Source organism: Gossypium arboreum, chromosome 4 (assembly GCF_025698485.1).
Source record: "Gossypium arboreum isolate Shixiya-1 chromosome 4, ASM2569848v2, whole genome shotgun sequence".
In the NCBI taxonomy this organism is placed as follows: Eukaryota; Viridiplantae; Streptophyta; class Magnoliopsida; order Malvales; family Malvaceae; genus Gossypium; species Gossypium arboreum.
In genome coordinates this window covers 42,513,891-42,518,966 of record NC_069073.1, presented here as the reverse complement: position 1 = coordinate 42,518,966, position 5,076 = coordinate 42,513,891, and the positions used below count along the sequence as shown (strand labels likewise).

Sequence of the window (5,076 nt, the reverse complement as noted above, 5' to 3'; positions counted from 1 at the left end):
TTTAGTGATAAATTTCCATAGTATATATAATATAAATATGAATATTTGTTAAAATATTGGTTAGCTTTATTTATTCTTTCATACTTCTCAGTATCAACTCTTACATTATAATATATAACTTTAAATTAAATTTTAATTATACATTAGTTATTATTAAGTTTATATAAATTATTATTTATTATAAAATATTATCATACTATAAAAATAAATTTTGGTTTTAAAGAAAAATGCTTCTATAATATTTTATAACAAATATATTTTATATTGTGTTTGTTTAACTAGATATAAAGTTTTTTATAAAAATAATTGAATACAAGTTTTAAAAATGATTTTAGGAAAATTTGCTAAAATGAAAAATATTTTATGTTAGAATCACCCAAACATAAAAATATATATATATATATATATATATTTTGAACAATCAATTATTTTTCAGAAATCATTTTTAAAAATTATTTTTAGTGAAACAAATTTAAATTTAATTAAAATTTAAATGATTTTTTAACACAAAATTTTAGATGTTGGCGCTTGGTTCCCAGGGGTTAGAGTTGGGCTGGAGCCCGATGGTGTTTTGAAGAAGTCATGTGGCAATATTTTTGCAATTTTCTCTGCTCCTTTGGACGAATAGACTGATGAAAGTAGCTTTGGGTTTATTTCTAACACCTAAATGGAAGGTGAATTTAGTTTAATTGTGGAAAATAACTTCAAAGTTGTTCTATTTTTGTGTATTTAAAGTTCTGAGTTTGACATTGATTCGAATCCGTAATGAATCAAATTCAAGAAAAAATAGTATATAATGATTTAAGATTAAAAAATCTAAATTTAAAAAATTCTAGCTCAAGATAGATCTAATTTAAAATTTGAAAAAGTTTGAATTTATAATTAAACAGGAATTAATATTTAATATAATTATATGATCATACATAAAATAAAAATGAATACATTATAATTATTTAATTTATGAAATTATATTTATAAATATTATATATTTATATTTATTAACCATAAAAGTAATTAAAATAATTTGAAAAGTTAAAAATTAGTTGTCTTGACTTGTATGGAGTGGTGGATAAAACTCTTGTTAGATTCATTTGACACGGGTTCAAATTGTGTGACCCTATCTACCGCCCTTAATATTGTTTTATAAAAAGGTTAAAAATTGATTGAGTATAAAATATTTTTAATACAATCAATAAATATTTAAATTTAAAAACTAATTATTATATAATGTATATATAATGATATAAAATATTAACACTTAATAATATATGTAGGGTGTGCCTTGCATTTATCGGAAAGTTTGTAGGCACTTAAGACAACAGTTAACGAACAACCGAATAAAGGTCCAAAACAAAGCTCAGCATCGTGACAAGCAGGTAAAGCTCGTCAGGACAACGCAATGTAAACCCCAGGCAAATGCGTCATCGACGTCGTGACAAGGAGAGTCGGCACGTCACAACGTCACGACGTGTTCTCCAATTTGGCAGTCGCGTCTCAAACTTTAAGCAGGATTCCTTCTCCCAGTTAGACTCTAATTATTCCAATGATATTTAGTATGATTAGAACTCTAATTTTAGCCTATTTGAAAGGATCATTATATCCCTATTTTGATATGCCAATTAGTAAGTGATTTTCTTTGAGGGCGACAATATGTAGTCTCATATGAGTTTTAGTGAGAGTTTTGTGGTAATTATGAAGAGTATTTTATACCTCTTGTGTGAGTGCCATATGAGATTTAGAGTTTTGTTTACTTGTTTGCTCTTTGGAATTTTGAACTTTATATTCGGGGTTTTGGGTAATGTACAGGTTGTACATTTAGGTTATTCTCTCCATACTGTACTCTTGTTTGTTTACTTATTTAGTGAAAAGCCAAAGCCTCCTTTACCCATGGTTTTTCCCTCTTTAGGATTTTTCAAGTAAAATATTTGTATTCATTATTATCTAGTTTTCTTATTTGTTGTTTATATTGGTCGATCCCAACAATATAATAATTCAAACATAGTAAATTAATTTTATAATTTTCACAAATAATAAACAATAATTTGTTATGTGGCACTAATAATACTAAATCATGCCATACATAAATGTGAGTGAAGTAAAATTTTCATACAGAAAGACATGGTTATAAAAAATTATGTATTAAATGAATTATTGGTGGAATGATAAAAGTTTTATGTACAAATTTTATTAATCTCAAGTTCCATCCTTGTATCGTTAGTTTTTTTTATGTGACACTAATAATATAATTTTCATTATATTTATCTAAATAGAAATCATATATATATATTACAAAGTCTTTTAAGTTTATAATTGATGTGGACGATTTATTTTAATGATAGATGACATTTTTTTAATGAAATATGATTTTTTAAAATTTGTGATTATCAAAATTAAATTGTCATTTTAAACTTTTAATAAATTAACATGATAGAAAAAGATAAACCATAAATTTATACCTAATGTTTTATGTTATTAAGTTAAGTTTTTTTTTTTGAATAATTATTAAGTTAAGTTTTAAAGTTAAAAAAGTATATAAAAATTCAGAAATAAGATAAATCAAACAATTAAAAATATATTGGCTTTATTTATAATTTGGCATCTAAATTATACTATTTTTACACTACTATTTTAATTTTTTCATCCCATTTAGATACTTAAAATTTTGTCCCGTTAAACTTCATGACTTTTGAAACTATGTTAAAAGAACCATCAACCAATCAAAACATATCATGTGTACATGGTTAATTGCTAATGAGGCTATCGACTTTGATGTGACTCGATAAAAAATCATTAAAATTTTTAAAATTTATTTAAAAATTATAGAATTTTGTAAAAATTTAATAATAATAATAATTTTGAATGAATTATTAAAAATATTACAAAATTATAAAAATATTCAAAAATAATAAAATTACAAAAAAATAAAAATTATTAAAAATCATAAAATTATTAAAAACTGCAAAAAAATATTAAACATTAAGAAAAATTGAAAAATTATCAAAAAATATTTAATAAAGTAGTAAAAATTTTAAAATTACAAAAATTAAATTTATTTTTACTAATTACATCGTTTCTCCTTCAAGACTTTGGCCACCGTTCAAGTCTATCGCTCATATGGTTTTGATACCTGAAACAATTCTTTTAAAGAAATTGATTTCCCCAATTCAATACTCATTTTTTTAGAAATTAAAGCTAAGAAATTGGCTAGTGCTAATTCATCTTCTCATGTCACTATCATCAAAACCAAAGTTACCTTTAAATTCAGAATTAAAAATTGTATAACGTTGGAGTAATTTCCCCTGACAACGAGTTATTTGAGTCTGTAACAATTGATGAAAGGCGATGTAAATGGCGGCAGACTACACAAAAGACTTCGAAGCTCGTCGGATTGCGGCAATAGGAACTCAAAGGTTTTTAGGCTTTGAGCTTCGAGGAATCGAGAGAGGGGGATGATGTGAGGTAGAGAAGATAGGAAGAAAATAATAGAATAGGAGGAAGAAGAATGAGAGAAATAATAGAGAGAAAAGAGAAGAAGTTTAGAACGTAATATCCTTTTTCATAACAACCCAGTACTACGAGCTTGCTTAAAAGGAAAAGATTGACGCTCCTCTACAGCTGTCATCCGGTTACAACTAAGTGCCCAAAACTCCCCGTTTAGTAACCAAGCTTTCCCCCTAAAACGCAACGTATTCATTAAAAGACCCCTCCCCAAAACCTGTCGTTTCATGGCTACATAATTAACTCAACAAACAGAATAAACAGAATTTAACTACTATTTTAACCTCTCTAATTATTATCCATAATAGGGGAGAAGAGGAGACTTCTGGTGGTGCTATTCATCGAAGAAGACGTCGAAATCCGACAGAGATGGTAAAGCCAGCGGCAGCTACAATCGGTGGTTTAGCCCTTGGAACTGTAAAACCTTACCCTTCTTGATTGATTGCTTGAAAACTCTCCTGGAATTAGAACAAATCTTGGCTTCGGCTAGTGGTGAAGAAGAATAATCGATTGAAGAGAAGTTCTTTACTAAGATAAGCAGATTAAGAGTTAGGGTTTTTTTTTCCTGAGAAAAGAATAAAGAGGGAAATGAAAGAAGATATTTCGTTTAATTTTAATTTTGTTTAATTTTTATTTTTTATGATTTTGAATAAATTTAAAAATTATTACTTATTAATAATTATTAATTTTGTGATAATTTTATTTTATTTTTATAATTTTACATTTAAGAACATTTTTAATTTTATAAATTTTTAATATTTTTATTTTTTCTAATAAACTCTTAGTCAACGATAGTCAACCAAAAATCTATAGCCATGTCAGCAGTCAACGATGTACACATGATGTGATTTGATTGGTTGATGTAGCTTTCTTTAAAGCAACTAATTTCATGAGTTTAAAAGTTTAACAGAACAAAAGCTTAAATATTAAAATGAGATAAAAACAATTTAGATACCCATATAGAAAATAAGTACAATTTACAAGTCAAATAGTAAATAAAGTCAAATATATTTAATAAGTATTATAATTTAAAAATTGTTATAAAATAAAGAGAGATTGCGAGAATAAAGAACAAAGAAAATTTGAAAGCAACAGAGAATGTACTTTATTGATCAAAAGGGGTGATTACAATGCTTCATTAGAGTCTCTATTATTTATAAGTATAAGAAATATAAAAGAAGTAGAGACCTAATTCTAATAACTATTAGAATTTAAAATACATCAAAACTTTATCTTGATCATGATGGACATCCACTTAATAAGATATTCATAACACTCCCCCTTGGATGTCCATTGGTAGATAATGTGCCTCGTTAAAACCTTATTAAGAAAAACCTTATAGGATAAAAACCTAATGAAATAAAAAGAGTACACAATCTATAATACACATAATATGTTGCCTCATTAAAAACCTTATCAGGAAAGCCTAATGGGACAAAACCTTGGTTAAGGGAAAAAGAGTACAATGCATATTTACTCCCCCTGAAACACCCCAAACCCGGCCTAGACGTTATGGCTGAATCTGACGATGTCACATGGAATGAAAATTGAAATCTCATTTATCAAGTTAAAACATAT

The 5,076-nt window shown here is 26.2% G+C and overlaps 1 long non-coding RNA gene across 1 annotated transcript; it reads right to left on the bottom strand.

Moving 5' to 3' along the window:
• Positions 1-3,069: 3,069 nt before the first annotated feature.
• On the bottom strand, positions 3,070-4,078 carry LOC128291865 (uncharacterized). Its single transcript, XR_008281810.1, has 2 exons — positions 3,254-4,078; positions 3,070-3,127 (listed from the first exon to the last, which is right to left on the bottom strand). It is a non-coding gene; the product is annotated as an uncharacterized LOC128291865 (long non-coding RNA).
• Positions 4,079-5,076: the final 998 nt, after the last annotated feature.